Raw genomic sequence first — 24,779 nt, forward strand, 5'->3', positions numbered from 1 at the left:
ATCGAGAGTGCCAATTTACCATAGGGATTGAAACATCAGGTCCTAGTAGCTCTGCTACTGTGCCTGCAGCCTGCGGTAGTTTATTAAAAATTCAACTTATTCACTTATTCACTTTGTTTTAAAACACTACACTAAAAACATAAGCCAGTCCCAATATCCTACCCAAGCAGAAATAATATAAAAATCAATGTTACAGACCAAAACATCTATGATACTGAATTCAACTCTATCTGCCTGAGAAGAGAAGTGGTGAACGTCTCAGTCACTGTCTAATCCCTGCATGCACAACCAAGGCACTTACCTGAATCAGACTGAAGCCTCATTAATTCTTGCAAACCTGGTGAATATAGGAGGCTTATAGTTCTTTCATGTTCTGCTGGGTTGGAACATTTATTATGGATGTTACACTCAATAAAATCTGAAGGCCTGGCAACTAAGTGTTGAATTATTCCATGCTGTTTTCCAGGATTTGCAAAGACCATGTGAACTCTGCTGCTGCAGGCTACTCTACAGTGGGGTTGAAATCTGTTGTGTTTTGTCAAGGTCTCTAATAGCTAAGGGTTCCATATTAATAAGCCTTCTCTGTGATTGTGGCTCTTTGAATATATGACCTGTCTAAAATTGAATTGAAGTCAGGCAGCCTTGTACACTCTGCAGAAGTGCTGATAACCAATTAGATATTCTAAGTCTCTGCTGTAATAAAAATCGTTCTCTTTTCTCACTTCCACCCTCCTACTCTACCTGCATTTTAACACCCAATACTTCTTTAACTATTCCTAGCTCTAGTGTTAGATTGAATACTTTTGTTTCTCTCTCCTCAGATGTAGCCTGACTAGTAGAATATTACTAGAATTGTCTGCTTTTATTTCAGAAAGCCATTCGCTTACTTTTCATGACATACTAAACAATTTTTAACCGTTAAGCTATTTTTTGAAGTATAGATGTTGTCGTCATGTAGGAAACATGGATGTGCATCCTTAAAGGAGGATGTGATATGGCCAGATCATTTGTTTTTACAATGTCGATTGAGAGATAAATTCTCTCCCTGACACTGGGAATAAATCCTACCTCTTCTTTGAAACGGCAGTGCCATGATTTACATCCCTCTGGATGGGCAGCTGAGGTTGGTTCAGCCTCTTATTTGACTTAGAGGAATCTCCAACAGAACAACAGCCGTTCAGCACTTAGTGTGTAAAACTGTCTGGCTGAGAATCAGCCATTTATCATAATTAAACAAGTAGACAACATATGGGATGGATGATGATGATGATAGTGTCGAGACTAGCGCTTGATTTGGATTTAAGTGAGGGAGAGTTGCGCAGCATCAGCCTCACTCTCTCTTCCCAGTTCCCATCTGGATCCAGTGACAAGACAGAGCTGAGACGGCTGGAGATGGGACTAGGCGCAGTGGATGACCAGGATGTCTTCTGTGTCTTGTCCTGCTCTACACATTCCACGACGCTTGCAGAGACCACCTTCTTGACTGTTGGACCTTCGATTGGTCTCGTCCGTTCATCCGCCAGAGTCTGTCTTCACATGCAGGGATAGATAACTCCCTAATCTCACTGAGGGTTTGAGAACCATCGGCTACCCTCACCTGGTTTAGCCGGCTTGTCGAAGCCATTGCCCGGGGTGTGGCCACTGTCGCATGCAAACAGCTATGATATGGGATAGACCTTTGGCCGGATGACAGAAATAAAACTATACATTTCAATAACATGGATTTTTACCACACAGAGATTATAAATCCTAGGAGTTGCATGGGTTATATGAACTGTGCAATGTGGAGGCAAAATGAGACAGATGTTTCTCTGCAGTTGGAAGGGAAGATCACACTACAGGTAGATTTATACAGTGAATGGCATAGCTCAAATAATTTCTACGAGCATACGTACAAAATAAGCAGGACTTAAAGCATGATCCGTCAAGTCAATAATGTTCATTTCAGTTCCCCTGCATGTCTGGTACATTGATGTACAGGAGTGCCTAGTCATATGTCATAGGGTTCTACTGTGCATCAATCATAGCAGGATGGTGCTTCTGTTTTTGTCCAAGGATACCTGCTCCTTGGATGTAACAGGCCACTCATGCATGAGCAAACCTTTACAAGGGATCTAGTATGAATGAACAGTTCTCTTTCAAGCACATTCCAATGGCAAAATCTGGAAGGGGAAAAAACATCTTCCAGTGCACTAACACTGCGAGACTGATTCTGTTGGGTGTGATGCCTTGGATCTGTTATTTTCAAGTACCAAAACATTTCCAGGTCTAAGTTCCTTCTGAATAATGAGCTGGCAGATGAGACAAGTAATAAACTGCATCGCTCTCTGTCCTTGTTTGTATCGATGTTTTTGTAGCAAAAACACCAACACAGAGAAGCAATACGCTCTTTCATTGTACATGTAGCTGTGATAGGAAATAGACTAAGCAGTTTTTGTTCAGCTTAAATATCTTCACTCACTCTTCTCCAAGATTATTTGCATCTTACTAGCTGAAAAATAGCTATATTTTGACAGGTGTTCCAGAATTATCTGGAACAACTGTCCAGATTTGAAGTTGATTTATTATTAATACAAATTGTATAATTCTTTTTATTTTTCTATTTATGAAGTCCATTGCACATTAAGAGTACTGCACATCTATCATAGGTCAACCAAAGTTGACCTACAGCTCCCTGAGGTGAAAGGACCCAGATGCTATAAGACACACTCATGTACAAACGATCTGTTCTGCTGAATTCTGTCTCCATCATCCACCTGGAGCATTGTTAACCTACATAGCTTTCTAAGGAGACTGACTGACTCGATTAACACATCAATCTTTTACCTCTGAGACCTTTGATTCAAAAGCAGCTCTGTAGATACGAGTATTTTTTCATGATTGTATGTGAAGGACCTGTTCTAAATTTATTAAGGAGACAACTTAGCTTTTGAAGGATTGATGTAGTCTTCCTCTAATGTTAAGCGCAATATGTTCCATGAAGTGAAAACAAATTCAGGCTGGTTGGATTGAAGGAATCTGTTGGATCACAGTAGAGGGAGGATAATACTGGGACTGTCCATAACAAGTCTGGCCTGGGGATGATGGAATCATAAATTAAAGGTTAACAAGCCAGTCGCGGTCCAGATAGAATGGTATTGATGAGAGCTGACTTCACTGGTTCTCCCTGATGGTCATCTTCATGGTGCTGAGGCTATAAAGATTGCCTCGACTGCTGTGCTCCATGCCTGCTAATATAATGAACTGATAAGCGAGGCTTTGGGCCTACTCCAGGCTGCTCTGGGGTTCTGATCTGAGGATTCATTTTTGGTTTAGAATGCTGCTGTTCGTTTCAAATGTTTGCATGGTTTGTGTTTTTTTTTCTTTCTCTTGTGCATCGAGTGTTGGTCTTTTATTTTTAATTTAATTTTTTTTCTTCTTTAAATTGGGTTATTTCGGGTTTCTTGCTTTGTGACTACTTGAGAGGAAGCAAACCTCAAGGTTGTATAATTTTTTGATAATAAATGTATTTGAACCTTGCATCCTGAATTTTGTAAGTCGGTTCATTGTCGTTAAGTGTTTTTTTAGTCAGTGGTTGTTAATATAAGTCAGTACTGTTGTAATATCTGTTCAGCCTTTCACCCTGCTACTCCCTTTCTGAATCCACTGACTAAATACCAAAGTGATTCTGATCCTTCTCTTCAGTTTACTAGTAGCTCAGAGTGAATGCTGCAAGAATTCAAATGTTCTCACTAGTCTGCCACTTCGTCTAAATGTGCAGAGTGGAATAGCAATCCATTGGAAATTGATGACATGAAAGGGACATTGAAAATGTAAATTGGTTGGTTAACATTGAATTTTTTGAGCTCTTCTCTGACTTAAAGGCATCAAAATCAGTCGTATTGGGCAAAGACAAATACAATGCAACTTTCACTCATAACTAAGCAGATGTTCAACCTTTGATGTGTGCAAAAAAAAAATCATCTTCTTCCAGTCTAAGTTCTCCTCTCCAGGACTGGTACGTTAGGCATTCATGAAGACTTGTTATCCCTTGCAGTAGAAGGTATAGGTAGCTTTCCATTATCGAAGCCTTTCTTCTCATCTGAGCAACATTTCCTGTTGCTTGCTCCTTTCGGATCCTCTCCTAAAAGCCAATAAGCACACTAATTCAACACCTTGCACCTCTGCTGAACACTGTAAGTTTCTGCTCCTAAAATACAAATTGGTCTCCCAGCCTCTTCTTTCAATGACCCCAGATATCATGACCTCCTTTGCAGTCACCCAGATTTAAGCAGATTCTTGGCCTAAGCATGATAAGCAATCACAACATTATAGCAATCTCTCAGGATTTAAGTATAATAGGCCTTGATTGAGCCTTTGAATTGGTAAATTGTGAACTTAAGTTTCATGTCTTAATGAGGAAGTTTTGAGCTGGTTACCAGCCGAGCCATAATGTCAATTGATACATATCATGAGGAGTAACATTGTTTTTGTCAATCCACTTCATATTTTTCATGGGATTAATTGACAATGCAAGGTGTATTTGCAGAAAAGAAAGTAACCTTAACCTGCTTAACTGTTCTAGGATTTTTATAGTTCTACAAGATGTTCTCTTTAATATTTCAGTTTCAATTACTGTGCAGCATGGTTATTCCTTTGAGATCAATGCAATTATACACTCAGTAACCACTTTATTAGGTACACCTGCTTGTTAATGCAAATATATAATCAGCCATTCGCTTGGCAGCAACTCAATACATAAAAGTATGCAGACGTGGTCAAGCAGTTCAGTTGTTGTTCAGACCAAACTTCAGAATGGGGGAAGAAACGTAATCTAAATGTCTTTGATTGTGGCATGATTGTTGGTGCCAGATGGGGTGGTATGAATATCTCAGAAACTGCCGATCTCCAGGGATTTTCATGCACAAGAATCCCTAGAGTTTACAGAAAATGGTGCAAACAAACAAACAAACAAACAAACAAAATCTAATGAGCAGCAGTTCTGTGGGCAAAAAGGCTTTGTAAATGAGAGAGGTCAGAGGAGAATGGCTGGATTGGTTCAAGCTGACAGGAAGGCAATACAGGTAGTATCTTAAATAATCATTGTTACAACAGTGATGTGCAGAAGAACATCTTTGAATGCACCATATTTTGAACTTTGAAGTGGATAGGCTGCAGCAAAAAAGACCACAAACTCTATGGCCATTTTATTAGATGGTCACTGAGTGTAATTAATAAGGATTATCATAACAGTGTTTTCCTGTAATTATCTTCTGGTCTGTGAGGGTCAGTTTGTATTTGGCTCTTCTTAACCAGGTTGAACTTTACAAACATTAAAAAAGGACCTGGCCTTTTTTTTTAAAGTTTCGAAGTCTAATTTAAGGTTGCTATTCAAAGCAGAAATTCAGCTTTTTCCGAATCCATCCTCAGGGACAAACGCCAGAACTGACTGGGTGTTGGTTGTGAGACAGAATGCTCTAAGCGTGTGCAGTTAATACAGATGGTGATGTGTCTCAGACTGGTTGACCCAAGTTAGTGTAAAGCCTTTGCTTTCATTGATTTATTTTTTAAAAACGTCTGATCTTGACAATACTCAAAAACTTGGAATTCTGATGCATTTACGTGGAAAGAAAATAATTTTCAAAATAGCTCTATTTCTGAAACATTATAGGGGCACTCTGTTTAAAGTAAGGTTGTATCAACTCTACTTACCACTTTGCACAGACCTTTCTTGGGCCTGAGCCTTCTCCTACATTTCCATTGCTGCCATTTTTCACTGTGTGGATGAAATAATTTTTCCCAAGGGGTATCAATTAGCTGTGTTCAGCATGTACACAGCACGGCTAGTGAGATAAATGACACACATGAATGCACATAAGTAGCCCATATTATGTCTATTACAGTGCACTTTAGTGGCAAATTAACCTTAAAAATGTGTAACCAGATTATAGACAATAGTACTCATTATGATTTAAAGTTATTGCCTATTTGCTGTGATAATAATATCCCAAGGTTTGAAGTTCGAAGTAAATTTATTATCAAAATTACCATATACCGGCTTGAGAATCATTCTTGTGCAGAGATTTACAGGGAAAAGAGAAATACCATAGAATTTACCATTTAAAAACTATCGGTAAACAGTCAACGACTGACTAACAGCCAATGAATAAACAAAGAGAAACTGTGCAAATGAAAACATCGTGAGAACGTGAGCTGTAAAAAGTCCTTGAAAATGTGCCTGTAAGTTGTAGAATCAGTAGTGGTGATTGAAGTTGTCCACGCTGGTTCAGGGGCCTGATGGTTGTAGCTTAATTTCTATTCCTGTATCTGGTGGTGTGGGACCTAGGACTTTTTACCATCTGCCTAATGGTGATAATGAGAAGGTGGCATGGTGGAATGGTCATAAGAAATATGGAAAAGCACTCTGTAAGTATTTCCCAATCAGTTTTAATATCACTGGCATACGCCGTGAAATTTGTTGTTGCAAAGTGAAATAAGCAGTGAAAAAGAGAATAAAAAAGTAAGGAGGTGGTATTCATGGGTTGAATGTCCATTCAGAAATCCGATGGTGAGGGAAGGAAGCTGATACTGAATCATTGAGTGTGTGCCTTCAGTGTCCTGTACCTCCTTCCTGATGGTAGCAATGAGAACAAGGTGGGATCTGTGTGATAGGGATCCTTAATGATGGATGCTGCCTTTTTGAGGCATTGCTCCTTGAAGATGTCCTGGATGCTGAGGAGGCTAGTGCCCATGATGGAGCTGACTGAGTTCACAACTTTATGGAGCTTATTTTGATTCTGTGCAATGGCTACCCCATACTAGACGGTGATGCAGCTAGTTAGAATGCTCTCCATGGTACATCTATAGAAATTTCTGAGGGCCTTTGGTGACGTACAAAATCTCCTCAAACTCCTAATGAAGTATAGACACCATCTTGCCTTCTTTGTAACTGCATCGATATGTTGAGCCCAAGCTAGACTCTCAGAGATGATGACACCCAGGAACTTGAAATTGCTTAGCCTTTCCACTTTTGATCCTATGATGAGGACTGGTGTGGTTCCCTTGTCCTACCCTTTCTGGTCCACAATCAGTCCTTTAGTCTTACTGATGTTGAGAGCAAGGATGTTGCTATGACACCACTAAGCTAACAGATATATCTCGCTCCTGTACACCATCTCGCCACCATCTAAAATTCTGCCAACAATAGTTGTGTCATCAGCAAATTTACAGATGGCATTGAGCTGTGCCTAGCCACACCGTCATGGGTGTAGGGAAAGTAGAGCAGTGGGGTAAGCACACACCCCTGAGGTGCACCAGTGGTTGATTTATCAGTGAGGTGGAGATGTTATTTCTGATCCGCACAGGATGTGATCTTCTAGTGAGGAGGTCAGGGATCCAGTTGCAGAGGGAGGTACTGAGGCCCAAATTTTGGAGCTTTCTGATCAGACCTGTAGGAATGATTGTGTTAAACACTGAGCTGTAGTCAATAAACAGCAGCCTGACATAGGTATTGCTATTGTTCAGGTGACCAAGGTTGTGTGAAGAGCCATGGAGATTGCATCCACTGTAGACCTATTGTGGACGATAGGGAAATTGCAGTGGGTTCAGGTCCTTCCTGAGACAGATGTTAATTCTAGCCATAACCAACCTCTTAAAGCTCTTCATCACTGTAGATCTGAGTGCTACTGGACTATAGTTGTTAAGGCAGTTCACCATGCCTTTGGGCACTGGTGTGATTGTTACCCTTTTAAAGCAGGTGGGAACTTCCAACTGTAGCAATGAGTGATTGAAGATGTCTTAAAGAAACCTGCCAGTTGGCTGGTACCTGTTTTCAGAGCCCTACCAGTTACTCCATTGGGGCCTGTAGCCTTGCGAGCTTCTTGAAAGACTTCCTGATATTGGATCCGAGACAGAGATCACAGACTCACCGGATGCTGTAGGGAACCTTATAGCTATAGTTTTATTCTCCCTTTAAAAGCCTGCATAAAAGGCATAGAACTCATCTGGGAGTGAAACATCACTGCTATTCATGATGTTAGGTTTTGCTATGTAGGCAGTAATGGCCTGCAAACCCAGCCAGAGATGTTGTATAACAGATTGCACCTCCAACCTCAGTTGGAATTGTTCTTTTGCTCTTAAGATAGCTCTCCGTAAGTTGTACCTGGCTGCCTTGTCTAGTCCTGGATCACCAGACCTGAATGCCACAGATCTAGCCCTTAGGAGACTACGAATCTCTTGGTTCATCCACGGCTTTTGATTTGAGTATGCACAGTATGTTCTCATAGGCACACACTCATCCTCACAGGTTTTAGTGAAGTCCATGACAAATGAGTATTCATTAGATTCGAAGATGCATCTCTGAATACTGTCCAGCGCACCAACTCAAAGCAGTTTTGTCAGTGCTCTTCCACCTCCCTTGTCCCTACCTTCTTGGTCCTCTCCACCGGTGCTGCAGTCTTCGGCCTCTAGAAGTAGAAGCAGAGCCAGATGATCAGACTTTCCAGGTGAGGGCGTGTGATGGCACAGTGAGCACTCTTGATATTAGTATAACAGTGGTCCAGTGTGTTGGTTCCTCTGGTTCCACAAGTGATATGTTGGTGATAATTATTTAGAGACTTTTTCAGTCTGGCTTGGTTAGTATCACATTGCAGCAGTTTAAGTGGTTGTGACAATGGCCAGGATTTTATTATCACCAGAAAATGAAGGTAATATCCAACATATCTTGTGAGAATAGACAGCACAGTCAATTCAAGCACCCAGGCATCTTTTAAATTTTGCCAACTGGATTCCTGCCAAGAATGGAAAAAATGAATTAGAAGACCTCTGCTGAGAGTTGGGACCATGTTCTGATTATTTTTCATTCAGGAAGAATACTTTCAGAGCAAGGAGGCGATAATTCTCCTCGAGGAGGCCCTATTCTGGTCTTTCTTGTGTCCATCCTTTGTACTGAATCTAAGTTAATACTCAAGTCAGGATAAAGTTGAAGAAAGTAAAGGATTGGTGGTTTTGTTCTTGGTGAGTGTGATGGCTCCAAATTGGACTGAGTTCTGTTGGATGGGTAAAATTAAAATCAATTATAAGTATACAGTATTAATGGTTTGGAGGTACTTCAATTGCACTGGATCTTACTGCCCAGAATTCCCTCTCTGCAGTCACTACAGGGGGTCTATCACACTGGTTTTCTGCTCCCTTAAATGTGCAAATAGCATTGGTGATGATATATTACAGAGACCCTTCCTCCAAATCAGCTCAACAAGTTCACAAAGCTGATGAAGCTGGACAAAGGCCTTTGCCAATTGTGAGAGATGTTAGTGATTTCTAAAACTACTTTGTATTAACATTTAAATATCTGCATTAAAAAGTAACAATTTTATTGCAAAATTAAAGTTAATCAAAAACACATTAATAAATAATCATGTACATGAAACTGAAATAACAATTTTTGTTAATTTTTTTCATTAAATTGACCATTGCCTTCTAGTTCACAAGCCTTGGAACCCCCTTGAAGTTTGGAGTTCCTTCACCAGACCTGACAAGGTACAATATTTAAGAGGTGATTCCTCAAGTAAAGAATCTCAACAAGCCTGAGCTCCTTTGCTGGACTCTGGTGACAAGAAGCAGTCCACCTGTTATTCAGTTGGCCCTGGAATTTCATACTTGAAGGGCACATGTGGAAGTCTTGGCCTATGGCTGTTCGGACAGCTGAGTGCCGACAGGTTCACTTGGAAACATTTGCAGAACTCAACAAGATCTTGCCCATGAATTATCGAGTTTCTATTTGGGATGCAGAATAAAATTGCGGACTATATAAATATTTACTTGATCAATCCAAGTCATCACAATCATTAATGGCAGTTTCATGAGGAGTGATTTTGTCAATTTCATTCCCAGCCAGGATTACAGAAATTTTGATATGGAATCAGTTTGACTGCCACACCAATCAGAATGGGTGTTTTTCCTCCTTGTGGAAATAAAGTTTCTTACGTCCTACCTCATTAATCCTATTTTGATGATATTCTAAACTATATTACAACTCAGTATATTTCTACTCCTGTCAATTTTCAGCCATGTCAACTGGTACTCATGAAATAATACCTCTACAATTACTTCTAATTTGTTCACTTGAAATCCCACTGAGCATTATTCTGCACACTCTCCATCTTTTCTCACTTGTAATTAGTGCTCATCCTTTTCCCTTGCCATCTTTGTTCAAACCAGCATATCATTTAGTCTCATCTTTCCAGAATTATCAGTGCCAATTTGTTTGTGGTTCTCTGGTCCAGTTATTCCTTTCGCATACTATTCTTCATTTTATTTTTTTTTCTTTGCACAAAATTTTTAACATTTTATTTTTCCATGTTATTTGTCCATCAATTTCCACTTTCTCTACAGACTCATTATGATTGTTTTTATTTTTCTTGCTCTTTTCATTCTTGATTTAAATTCTTCTACATTTCCCCAGTTATCTGCTTGGCCACTACATTAAATCCTTCCTCATTTATCCTTCTGGAAATCCTCCCATCATCAAGAGAACTGTCCTATAATGGAAACTCTGAAATGAGCTCATCTTTTTGGATATTGTATAGATCCCTTGATCTTCACGCCTATCCCATTTCTTTTAAGGTATTAGTGTCCAAGCAGACTTACTAATGAACTCTTTATTAGTCTCCTAAAACTCTTTTGCAGATTTCCAAGCCAAAATATACATCAGAATATTTAGATGAACTGCAGTAGATAATATTTAATCCACTTGTCATGATGGGATTTTTAAATGAACTGCTGATCTTCTCTTCCTTGTTCCATTACAGTACCTGTTAAGGCTCTACCTAGCAAGAAGTCACTACTTCAAACATGTTGAAGAGGACAGAGAGTTTTCACATCTTCTTACTTCTTCCTATGCCTGAGCTAGAGTGTCATTTTACCCTTTCCTTTTCCACTATCAGTTTCCAATCCCTGTGATATAATTCCTCTGAAATCTCCACTCTTGTTGACTTGCCAGATTGCAACCAGTTCTACTTCAACCTTTGCAAACTTGAGCTCAAGCACTCTACAAATGAGATTTACTAATTAGAGATCCCATATTCTCCAGGGAACGCACACGTCACCAAGTTTCCATCATTATTATGTTATACATTTATATTGTACTTAAAGTAAAGTTTACAGTTTATGAAATAGACTTTTGAATTAATTTCCTCCACTGCTCTCCATAACAAATTATCTGACATTCAGATTTATTTATCACATGTGAATTGAAACCTTCAGTGATATGTACCATTTGTGTTAACAATCAACACACACTTGAGGGATAGCCACGACGACGACAACACACCCAAGGATGTGCTGGGGACAGCCGTGAAGTGTCACCATACATTTCAATGCCAACGTAGCATGCCCACCATGCTTGGCAGAACAACAAAACAGAATGTAATAATAATAAGTACCTTATTGATCCCAAATGGGAAATTATTTCATTACAGCAACATTTAAAAACACAATTAGCAATAGTGAATAATAATAATAAAAAATATACAATGCAACAAAGCAACAGCAAAACAAGCTCTGTTTTTCACGAGCCACATATATACTCAGTTCTCTAACCCCAGATCAGGCACTGAATGAAGACCCTGGATAAGGAAGCAAACTCCCGGCTTCAAGCTCTGCACTCACCAATGATGGGATCCTGAACACTAGGCCTCGAAGTCTGGTCTCACCAACGCGCATATCTAGGGGGTCACCGGCCCTCGTGCTTCCTGCCTGCATGGAACTCTGATCCTGGAACATGCTGACGACAGTAAATAGGGAGGGAGAGGGGTGAGATCTACTAGCTCTTATCTTTGCTGCTGTACTGGCCCGATATCCAACCACATTGCTGACCTTTAAACATGAAGCAGAGACTTAGACTCCAGCCTTTGCTCTGAATACCCCCACATTGCTGTCCTTAAACACTAACCTGACTTTTAACTCCCATCTGTCCCAAAACCATCCCTGTGAACCAAAAATAAAACCAAAAAACAATTAAGGCTGAGCTGTGACCTCAATGGAGATTTCAGCTCAGCGCCATCTTAAGTGAAAATCCATGTTCTGGTTTCACTGAACTCCCTCTAGTTAAAAGTATTGTTCTCACTTCATTGCCAGTCCCTGCTGTAATCCAGTGCATTCCCCCTCTTTGTTAAGTATGAATTACATTTTAAGCCAGTTCCAGCTCTTACAGTCCTTTGTTCAGTGAATTACTTCAAGTGAATCTGCAGAGAGCAATCTACTATTTGTTGCAGAAATATATTCCAAATGCTTGCCTCGTTCAGCAGCCCATAGTCCTCCAAGATGGAAACTGTAAAACACTCCACAACATACACACTGAAGTCACATAAGTGTCTATTAGCAAAAGCTGTACTCCCATGTTTAGATTGGTTACTCAATGTTGTGATAGTGTAGAGGAACCTTTATGCACCATGATACACTTACATTGAGACTACCTGGGACAGCTTGCATGTTTTGTCATTCATGGCCTGAGAGTACTGTCATCTCCATTTCTGAACAAGGACAACACAACTTCAGTCATGAGATTGTAGTGCACAGATGATGCTTATGCATGCACACATTCAGAGACTGAACTCTAAGCTACTATCAATGCAATAGAGAATAGGCTGTAGACATACATCTGCAAAATATAATTCTTCTAACAACCTGTATAGCACAAACTCTGGTATTAAAAGTCTACAGCGAGGACCTAGAAAATATAGACTGCTTTTCATCTTACAAACTACTCTCATTACTAGTCAAACTACTAGTCATTGAAGATGAAATTTACCTTTGACTTCACTGCACTACCGGAGGACTGTGTCATCTGAGGAAATGTGAGTTTCAAGAGCAAGATCAGCACAAAGCTAATCATCAAACAGACAGGGACTTGGTCTACCTACAGCATGTATTGAAGAGAAACCATCAACACCGTCATCTCAAAATTCTGCTAATCCACTGGCTGGATAAATAAACCAACTTAATTGATAAATCTCAGGCTGATATTCCTAGCATTAATACATTAATAATGCTCATTCAGCTCCAATAACCAAGTTAGATCATTTTCTTGCTTACTTAACAACAAAACCTAAAAAATGGACACTATTGTTTTCCTTCCCCATCCTCAAGGACCCTTGCCCATTCCTAGCAATAAAGGTAATACTTTGTGCTGTAGAGTATTTAAGAATACCTCCAGCCAAGTTTTCAGCATGCCTAATTACCTCTCTATTCCAATTTTTTATTGCACTATTTTCTTTCTCCACTTAAAATAATAATGATGTTAACCATAGGGCAAATGAAAATGAGAGCTCTAGTCAAGAGGGAAATTTGGATTGCCAAAAGGCAGGTTGAGAAGGATATTGATAATAATGCTAAGATTGACCCTGAATATTTTTTTAATAGTTTAGTAGTAAAAGTCAAGGATGAAGTTTAAGTGTATTAGGAATAATAGTGGGGGTGTTAAATATGCAGAGAAGGAAATAATGGCTACTCTTAACTCTTATTTTGCCAAAGTATTCACCTGCAAAGATGTTAGCAATATGCTAGTAAGTGCAGAGAAAAATAAGGTCATTTTAAGTGACTTGGGGATCTCAGAATGTGAGGTCTTGCTTCAGCTGAAAAGGCTGGAAGTTAATAAATCTCCAGGGCTTGACAACATATATCGAAGGGTACTTAAAGATGTACAAACCCCCTAACACGTATTTTTCAAAAGTCATTGAAGACTGGTGAAATCCCTAAGGACTGGAAATTGGCTAATGTAGCCCCAGTATATAAGATGGGTGACTGTACTGCCCCTGGTAACTGTAGACCAGTAAGCTTAACGTGCATCACTCACAAGATAATGGAAACAGAAATAAAGAATGAGTTGGAAAAGCAGGTGATAAGGACAAACCTGTTAACAGAAAGCCAGCATGAATTAAGAAAGGGGAAACCATGTTTCACTAATATGCTGGAGTTCTATGAAGAGACAACTAAAATTAATGAAAGCAATAGAGCGCTTGATATCATTTACTTGGACTTTCAGAAGGCTTTTGACAAGCTACCCCATGAGAGGTCAATAACCAAATTACAGGAGTTAGAGCTTCAGGTTAAGTGTGTGAATGGGTGCAGAATTGTCTGAAAAACAGGTAACATTGAGTTATAGTGAGAGGATCGGTTTTACTCCTAGAAGATGTTAAAAGTGGGGTTCTGCAGGGATTGGTTTTGGGGTCACTGCTGTTTTTAATTTACATCAATGATTTGGTTAAGCACATAACAAATAAACTCATAAATGACTCAAAATTAGGGGGACGGGCTGATAACATTTAGGCAGCAGAATCAATACAGTTAGATCTAAACAAAATCTAGATGGGGGCAGATAAATGGAAAATGACATTTAATGTTATTAAATGTAAAGTATTTCATATAGTAAGTAGAAATACTGTATTAGATATAAATATACAATGGGGATCTTGACTTAGAAAGTGCACTGTATGAGAAGGAATTGGGCATCCTGGTAGACATCACTATCAACATCTAGTCAATGTACAGAAGTGACTAGGAAAGCTAATGGAACGTTGGTCTATCTAATGCACTCAGTGAAGTTCAAATCAAGTAATGTTCTCCTTAAGCTGTATAATTTGCTCGTGAGATCACCCCTTGAATACTATGTACAATTTTGGTCTCCATATTGTGTGAAGGATGTGAAGGCACTGTCGAGTCCAGGGAAGGGCAACGAGACTAACTGCGGGTCTGCAGGGTATGAGCTATGAAGAAAGATTGAAAGAATTAAATCTTGTTAGCCCAAGTAGACGTAGGATGAGAGGAGTCATGATGGAATTGTTCAAAATCAGTAAGTGTATAAGTAAAGTGCTACTTCAAAATTAATCCATCATCAAGGATGCAGGGCCATAGGTGGAGACTGGTTAAAGGGAGATTACAGATTAACATCGGGAAGCATTTCTTTACCCAGTGAGTTGTGGACATATGGAACAAACTGCCTAGTTATGTAGTTGAGAGTAGTACCTTGGAGACTTTCAAATCAAAACTCAGTAGTTATTTCAATACACCATGTGAATAGAAATTTGGCAAGCTTTGTTGGGCCGAATGGTCTGTTTTTGGCAAAAACTTTCTAACGTTCTAATGTGTAAACAACCTGATAGCCACATATTTGCCCTATCACATAAAACACGTTCCTCAAGTACTATCTTTCGGCATGTTTATCAGATTTATGTAGGGAAGTCTACACATAGCGCTGGCTGAAAGGGAACCATGGGGAGAAACATTCCCATCTCTCAACAGCTTATTGTTTAACCAGATGATGTCCTTCACACAGTTTCAGGAAAGGTCCTCAAGAAAGGTAAATGGAACATCTTGTTTTTAGCTTTCATGTATAACAACAATTAATAATCCTGTTTTTCGAGCTTACAAGATGACAAGCTAGAACAGGACAACCCTTGGACAGAAATCTGGAATGATGAGGAAAAATGAGGAGATTTTTTACAAGTTTAACAGTTATAAATATACATTTTAACTGTTTTCTTTAGAAAGGTCAGATTCTGTCAGCCTAAGTCTCATCATAATGTGCTAAGAAGATCAAACTATCTGTCATCCATTCGAATATATAACATACAAATAATAATTGCAATGTTATAGGCTGTGGGCCAACTGAAATGTTTTTTTTTAAATCCCTGGGATAACATGGTTGTATGTTATCTTCCCTAATGTATTCTCTGAGAGTTTTACTAGACCATAAACATTACTCCTTAAGCATTTTCCCTGTGCTTTCCTGCATGGATAGGGAATGGAATGTTCCCACAGTTCCCCTTGTGATTCTTTTTAAAATTATTTGGTACTCTCTGGCCCTTAAGCATCTTAACCTGATCGAGAGTTTCAAGGAATGTTACTTCTCCCATGTTAAACCATTGAACCATGATTGCCTGGTTTACTAGAACTGATTCTGATACTTCTACACTATTCAATTAAAAAAGACTTTGAATAGCTTATCTAATTTCATTGCAAAGGAATATTTCTACATAGTTGAAACACACAATTTCAGTTGTACATTTGAAACATGTTGCTTTGCTTCAAGTTATACAGAAAATCTTCCCAGATCTAAAATAAACTATGGTTTCTGTAAAGAAACGACAAATTGTTTTAATCCAAACTGTTGAGAAAACAGTCATAGGTGATACTGTTTGATTTTCAGAAGGCAAAGGGCTGTTCCAAGTAATTAAGTAGTAATAAGTAGTAAACATGGACAGAATATTTAAAAAAAAACAAATGTTGACCTTTTGATGGTCTTTCTGCTGGATGATACATTTAATGGATGTGTTTCATATATCAGTTAAATGATTGTCTGCTCATGAGACCTGGCCTCAGATGGATAAGAACAATCCAACGTGCTGTTTTGAGGGGAGATAATCTCAATCCTGGTCATTATTATTTCTCAATCAACATGAAAATAATACATTATCTGGCTATTATCACAATGCTTTGTGTAAGCTTGATTGGTACAAATTAATTGCATGTGTACAGCTTGAATACAGCCCGAGTACCTCATTTGCTATGATATGGTTTGGAATGATCTGGACCCATGAAAGACACCACAGGCTAGCATATTAACTAAGGGAAACTTATATGGTGCATTTGCACAAACAGAAGTGCTTACCAGCAAATGGATCACTAGAACAGTCTACTTAGTTAAGGAAATAAAGTAGCTAAAACCCATAAACTGCAGGCTCAGTCTACGTGACTTTGATTGTGTTAATGGAGTCAGTACCTTCTTGAGCAGTTCTGTAAGTGTTTGGGTAGCCATGTTAGTAGATAGATGAAACTTTACTTTAAAACCTGCTGCATACTCCTATATTTCACTCTTTGGTTATCAATGCACTGAAACATAAACAGAGAATAGTAGTCTACAACATGGAATTCAGTATTCCTTGTAGTGGGGGAGAAGATTAAAAGGAGTCCATCAGGTTTTATTTATATTGACATAAGTTAATTGGAAAGTTCAGAATGAAATAGTATATTCAACATATTAAGTCACACACCCTTAGGCTCATATCAATTCCGAGGACAGCCCCAATTCTTAAGAGCAGTGATCTGTGACATCATCAGGCATTTAATGGTGGGTGAAGCATGCTATATTGGACACAACAAGTTGAAAACATGCACAAAATGTTTGAGAAGCACTGGCCTAGATAATGTGCAGAAGTCTGCACTAGGACTTAAATCTAATTCATAGCAAGAATGTGTGAACTAAGCAAAATTGACACTCACAATAGGAAGCTGCACTTTGCAATAAAAGCTGAATTACTTATTGATCTTCAGTACATAACATCATTCAATAGCCTCCCTTATTCCTTCTTTGCTCACACTTTTCCAAAGGGTTGAGTCCTTTCTCTCTCTAGTTTCAAAGTCACCCTGGAGAATCTGTTTGATTCCTTTTGGGATATGAATGAGGGGAATTTCAAGATCAATGTAGGTGCTCTTCTTGACCTCATCTGCAGTTTCAAGGTGATAGAATCTTAATTCAATTTAATCTGAATCTTCCAATCAAGACAGTGCAGAGTTGAGATGTTCATTGATGTTATGGTTCAGACTTGTTTTTTTTTTATTTGTATGGACAGCGTAAGTTAGGGTTTAGGACAGGGATTGGAGAGACTTAGAGGTCAGGGGTCGTAAGTGAAGAGTCAGGGGCAGAAATCAGTGTTCAGGCCAAGATGGCGCCGAGCCACAATGTCCATCAATGTATTGGCTCACACTTAGTTGCTTTTATTTTTGTATGAAGGGATGATTTTGAGGGACAGAGTGGGCAGCCAAGGGCCAGGTTATGGTTTAGGGACAGGGATGAGGGGGAATGAAGAGTCAGGGGCAGGAGCCAGGGTTTTTGGAATTCAAATCTTTGCTCCACGGCGGTCGGCAATCCCAAAGGTCAGGTCGGTAGGCACCGAGGAGACCAGGAATCACCAAGGCAGTGTATTCTGAATTGGAAATCCGTGCAGACTGGCATTACGAGGGACGGTGACCCTCCCCTCCCCCCGTCATCTGAGACAGAGGACTATGCTAGTCTGTAAGTTGAGGACAGAGACACTTAGCAGATTCTGAGAAGACCAGCAATCCCCCAGGTCATTGAATCCTAGATTGGAAAATCTGTACAGGCAGGAGGCATGAATCCCTGGCTACTGGGGCCAGAGGTCAGCAAAGCTAAAGGTTGAAGTCCAGAGCTCAGTAAGTCTGAGGTACTGGCCCAAAGGTCGAGTCTGCAAACCCGGGTCAGAACTGGAGGTTGGAGACAGAATGTTTGCAACTCTGAGAGTCCAAGGCCCTGGACTGGAGGCCCAGAGACAGCCTGTCTGTGTGTGTGAGGGTAGGGGTGTGTGGGGGAGCAGAGGGAGGGGAAGGGGCTTGTTCTGTTGCTGTTGTCTTATTTTGCTCTGCTGCTGTTACTGCTGCTCCTTGTGGTGTTCTGCTGATCATTGTGGGCATGCTGTGTCAACTCCAGAATGTGCGGTGACAACTTGCAAACTGCCCTCAGCACATCCTTGGGTGTGTTGGTTGCTCACACTTTATGGTTTAATGTAAATGCGACAAATAAATCTGAATCTGAATCAATGATTGGGGCGTTTGCATTGATATCTGTAATGTTTGATTCCTGTTAAAATGAACTGAAGGATCTTAATTATACAGAGGGAGCCACTGGGATGCTAGATGAGCTAATTTTTCATGGTGAAATTGATATACGGATTTTAGTAAGGCATTTGACAAGGTTCCCAATGGTATGCTCATTCAGAAAGTCAGGCGGCATGGTATCGAGGGAAACTTGGCTGTGTGGATTCAGAATTGGCTTGCTTGCGGTAGTAGATGGAATGTATTCTGCCTGGAGGCTCATGATCGGTGGTGTTTGGAGGAATGTTTTCTAGGATGCCTGCTCTTTGTGATTTTTATAAATGACTTGGATGAGGAAATGGAAGGGTGGGTTTACATGTTGGCAAATGACAAGAAAGTTGGTGGTGTTGTGGATAGTGTAGAAGGTTGTCATTGTGTAAGACGGTTCTTTGATAGGATACAGAGCTGGGCTGAGAAGTGACAGATGGAGTCAAATGTAGAAATGTGTGAAGTGATTCACTTTAGCTGTTTGATCTCGAAGGCAGAACACAAGGGTTAATGTTGGGATTATTAACAGTGTGGAGGAACAGAAGGATCATGCGGTTCACATCCATAGATGCCTCAAAGTTGCAGCACAAATTGGTAGGGAGATCAAAAAAAAAGGCATATGGTGTGCTGGTGTGGCCTTCATTAGTCAGGGGATTGAGTTCAAGAGCTATGAGGTAACGTTACAGTACTATAAAACCCTGGTTAGATCGCTCTTGGAATACTGTGTTCATTTCTGGTCTCCTCATTACAGAAAGGATGTGAACGCTTTAGATTAGGGGCAGTAGAGATTTACTGGGAGGCTGCTTGGATTGGGGAGCATGTCTTATGAGGATAGGTGGAGCAAGATCAGACTTTTCCCTTTGGAGGGGAGGATGAGAGGTATCTTAGTACAGGTGTACAAGAAAATATGACGCATAGATAGAGTGGACAGCCAGAGGCTTTCTCCCAGGGTGGAAACAGCTAATATAAGGGGACAGGACCTTAATGTGTTTGGAGGTACGTATAGTGGGATGTGTATGTATATATAGACACACACACACACATTGGTAGGCTTCCGAAATGCACTGCCAAAAGTAATGGTAGAGGTTAGGGGTTTCTTAGAGACTTTTAAGATACTCTTATATAGGCACATAGATAAAAGAAAATGGAGAGCTATATGGGAGAGAAGGGTTAGATTGATCTTGGAATAGGTTAAATTCCACACAACATCGTGGACAGCAAGGCCTGTTCTGTGTTGTACTGTTCTATATACTATGTTCTATGAAACACATTGCTTGAAAGTGATGTTTCTGTTCTCGGTTCCCCCTTCGGAAGAAGGAGTACCCCTTGCCAGCCAATGTGTTTCAGTGTGGTGCTATTAATGCCAAAGTGAGTGTGTTCCATAATCTAGAAGATTAACCAGGACTGGTATGACAGGAATGAATAAGAGATCAGGAGCTAACTCATTACTAATGTAAAATGTTTCTGGATTTGAAGCCCCATCTTTCCTCAAAAGAGAAGAGAAAGATTTTAACAAGACTTTTTGCAAAAAACCCAAAAGAACACATAGCAGATAGACAATAGACAAAAGGTGCAGGAGTAGGCCATTTGGCCCTTCGAGCCAGCACCGCCATTCACTGTGATCATGGCTGATCATCCACTATCAGTATCCAGTTCCTGCCTTATCCCCATAACCTTTGATTCCGCTATCTTTAAGAGCTCTGTCCATCTCTTTTTTGAAAGCATCCAGAGACTTGGCCTCCACAGCCTTCTGGGGCAGAGCATTCCATATATCCACCACTCACTGGGCGAAAAAGTTTTTCCTCAACTCCGTTCTAAATGGCCTACCCCTAATTCTTAAACTGTGGCCTCTGGTTCTGGACTCACCCATCAGCGGGAACATGCTTCCTGCCTCTAGCGTGTCCAATCCCTTAATAATCTTATATGTTTCAGTAAGATCCCCTCTCAGCCTTCTAAATTCCAGAGAATACAAGCCCAGTCACTCCAATCTTTCGACATATGACAGTCCCGCCATCCCGGGAATTAACCTTGTGAACCTATGCTGCACTCCCTCAATAGCAAGAATGTCCTTCCTCAAATTTGGAGACCAAAACTGCACACAGTATTCCAGGTGTGGTCTCACCAGGACTCTGTACAGCTGCAGAAGGACCTCTTTGCTCTTATACTCAATTCCCCTTGTTATGAAGGCCAGCACGCCATTAGCTTTCTTCACTGCCTGCTGTACTTGCATGCTTGCTTTCAGTGACTGATGCTCAAGAACACCTAGATCTCGTTGTGCTTCCCCTTTTCCTAACTTGACTCCATTTAGATAATAATCTGCCTTCCCATTCTTACCACCAAAGTGGATAACCTCACATTTATCCACATTAAACTGCATCTGCCATGCATCTACCTACACACCCAGCCTGTCCAAGTCACCCTGCATTCTCATAACATCTTCCTCACATTTCACACTGCCTCCCAGCTTTATGTCATTGGCAAATTTGCTAATGTTACTTTTAATTCCCTCATCTAAATCATTAATATACATTGTAAACAGCTGCGGTCCCGGAACTGAACCCTGCGGTACCCCACTGGTCACCGCCTGCCATTCCGAAAGGGACCTGTTAATCGCTACTCTTTGTTTTCTGTCAGCCAGCCAATTTTCAATCCATGTCAGTACTCTGCCCCCAATACCATGTGCCCTAATTTTGCCCACTAATCTCCTATGTGGGACTTTACCAAAGGCTTTCTGAAAGTCCAGGTACACTGCATCCACTGGCTCTCCCTTGTCCATTTTCATAGTTACATCCTCAAGAAATTCCAGAAGATTAGTCAAGCACGATTTCCCCTTCGTAAATCCATGCTGACTCGGACCGATCCTGTTACCACTATCCAGATGTGTTATAATTTCATCTTTTATAATTGACTCCAGCATTTTTCCCACCACCGACGTCAGGCTAACCGGTCTATAATTCCCTGTTTTCTTTCTTCCTCCTTTCTTGAAGAGAGGGACAACATTAGCCACCCTCCAATCCACAGGAACTGATCCTGAACATATAGAGCATTGGAAAATGAATACCAATGCGTCCACGATTTCTAAAGCCACCTCCTTAAGTACCCTGGGATGCAGACCATTAGGTCCCGGGGACTTATCAGCCTTCAGACCCAGCAGCCTATCCAACACCATTTCCTGCCTAATATAAATTTCCTTCAATTCATCCATTACCCTAGGTCTTTTGGCCACTATTACAACTGGGAGATTGTTTGTGTCTTCCCTAGTGAAGACAGATCCAAAGTACCCGTTCAACTCATCTGCCATTTCCTTGTTCCCCATAATAAATTCATCCGCTTCAGTCTTCAAGGGCCCAATTGTGGTCTTAACTATTTTTTTCCTTTTCACATACCTAAAGAAGCGTTTACTATCCTCCTTTATATTCTTGGCTAGATTACCTTCGTACCTCATTTTTTCTCTGCATATTGCCTTTTTAGCTACCTTCTGTTGCTCTTTAAAAGATTCCCATTCTTCTGGCTTCCCACTAGTCTTTGCTATGTTATACTTCTTCCCTTTTATCTTTATACTGTCCATTACTTCCCTTGTCAGCCCCGGCCTCTCCTTACTCCCCTTAGGATCTTTCTTCCTCTTTGGAACAAACTGATCCTGCACCTTCCGCATTATTCCCAGAAACACTTGCCATTGCTGTTCCACTGTCATCCCTGCTAGGGTATTGTTCCATTGAACTTTGGCCAGCTCCTCCCTCATAGCACCATAGTTCCCTTTGTTCAACTGTAATACTGACACTTCCGAGTTTCCCTTCTCCCTCTCAAATTGTAGATTAGAACTTATCATATTATGGTCACTACCTCCTAATGGTTCCCTTACCTCGCGGTCCCTGATCAAATCCGGATGGAGTGTGTGTCAGACAGTAACAATTTACTGGCTTCCATGCTTGTATTCTTCAGCACTATAGAAACCAACAGCCATCCCACTAAAAACTAGGAGCATGAGTGGAACTCACCAGAAACAGAAAAGTCATTCACACCCTCTGGGAAGAACACTTCAAGGACCTCCTCAATAGTGGATCGGTCTTTGCTCTGGGTGTTCTTGACTCCATCCCACAACAGCCTATCAAACGCAAACAACAGGAATTCTGCAGATGCTGGAAATTCAAGCAACACACATCAAAGTTGCTGGTGAACGCAGCAGGACAGGCAGCATCTCTAGGAAGAGGTACAGTCGATTTCAGGCCGAGACCTTTCGTCAGGACTAACTGAAGGAAGAGTGAGTAAGAGATTTGAAAGTGGGAGGGGGAGGGGGAGATCCAAAATGATAGGAGAAGACAGGAGGGGGAGGGATGGAGCCAAGAGCTGGACAGGTGATTGGCAAAGGGGATATGAGAGGATCATGGGACAGGAGGTCTGGTAAGAAAGACAAGTGGGGGGGGAACCCAGAGGATGGGCAAGGGGTATAGTCAAAGGGACAGAGGGAGAAAAAGGAGAGTGAGAGAAAGCATGTGTGTATAAAAATAAATAACAGATGGGGTACGAGGGGGAAGTGGGGCGGAAGTTAGAGAAGTCGATGTTCATGCCATCAGGTTGGAGGCTACCCAGACGGAATATAAGGTGTTGTTCCTCCAATCTGAGTTTGGCTTCATCTTTACAGTAGAGGAGGCCGTGGATAGACATGTCGGAATGGGAATGGGATGTGGAATTAAAATGTGTGGCCACTGGGAGATCCTGCTTTCTCTGGTGGACAGAGCGTAGGTGTTCAGCAAAGCGGTCAATCAAGCCAGTTTTGCCAACACACCTGACCAATGAGATGCAAAGGCCATACCCCAATTCAAAACTAAAAAGAACTTGGGACCAGACAGTGTCACAACAAAGTCAGTGTAGAACACACAGATATTTAATTTGATCACCCACAAGTACTGTACCCTTTCTGTTGAATTTATCCGCCTGGTTATTTGGTTAGAGCTACAACCTAAATTAGACTTTCACCATTTGTTGCGGTTACTTTACATTCTGTATTCCTCTTGGTTAAGTGAACATTCTCCAATCTAGATTGACAATAGCTTAAAAGTTAACAGTAATTAAGAAATAAAGGACATGATTTCATTTTGTTCATATTCTTATTTAGTCTTCCCTCTCTACAAATATCATTGTTGTAGAACATTGAAGAGTACAGCACTGGACAGGCCACTCGGCCCATGATATTGTGCTGACCCTGATGCTAATTTATACTAAATTTTCTCCTCCTGTTTATCTTCCATATCCCTTTATTCCCTTCATATTCATGTGTTTATCTAAGAACCTCTTAATCTCCTCCACTGTCTCTGGTAACCCACTGCAGGCACCTACTACTCTGTGTAAAAAATAAATTGCCATTAAACATCCGTGATCCACCCCCAACCATTAAAGCACATCTGCTGGTGTCTATTTCTTTCCAGGGAATAGATTCTGACTGTCTACCCTACTGATGCCTCTCATGTTTTAGAAACTTTGATCAGGTCTCCCCTTAGCTTTTGACACTCAAGGAGAACAATTTAAGTTTGTCCAGCTTGTCCTTATAGTTCATATCTTCTAATCAAGACAGCATCCTGCTAAACCTCTTCCGCACCCTCTATAATGGGCTGACCAGAACTTTGTACAGTACTTCAAAGTGAGGTCTGACTAAACTTTTATATAGCCTCTATAATGGGCTGACCAGAACTTTGTACAGTACTTCAAAGTGAGGTCTGACTAAACTTTTATATAGCTGCAGCATGATCTCCTTACTCCTATACTCAACACCCCCACCCAATTAGGACAAGCATTCGATATGCCTTTTTTACCTCCTTTACGATTGTTTAATGTCATTTCCAGTGGACAAGAATAAAGGAGAACAAAACATTTGTTACTCTGGATCTGATACAACACAATAATAATAAACATACAATAAATATAAATACATAAGGTAGGTTATATACATAGATTGCACAGGAGTGTCTGTACATTAGATTATTCAGTTATGTAGCCACTTTCAGTGAACTATGGATCTGGATCCAAGGTCCCTTGGTATTATGATTATTATTATTATGATTATGAGGACACACAATCCTCTTTTATTGTCATTTAGTAATGCATGCATTAAGAAATGATAAAATGTTTTTTCCAGAATGATATCATGA

At 40.4% G+C, this 24,779-nt stretch overlaps 1 protein-coding gene across 2 annotated transcripts in view; it reads right to left on the minus strand.

Annotated features, from left to right (window-relative positions):
• LOC134353008 (probable E3 ubiquitin-protein ligase MID2) overlaps positions 1-24,779 on the minus strand; it is a 245,231-nt gene that overhangs the window by 195,639 nt on the left and 24,813 nt on the right. The window contains exon 2 of one of the 2 annotated variants that reach the window (XM_063060780.1): positions 22,632-22,738. The exons of the other annotated variant lie outside the window; for it this stretch is intronic. The gene's annotated coding sequence lies outside the window, so the exon portion shown is untranslated. The remainder of the gene's footprint in view (positions 1-22,631; positions 22,739-24,779) is intronic. 2 annotated transcript variants of the gene reach the window in all.

Source organism: Mobula hypostoma, chromosome 10 (assembly GCF_963921235.1).
Source record: "Mobula hypostoma chromosome 10, sMobHyp1.1, whole genome shotgun sequence".
NCBI lineage: Eukaryota > Metazoa > Chordata > Chondrichthyes > Myliobatiformes > Myliobatidae > Mobula > Mobula hypostoma.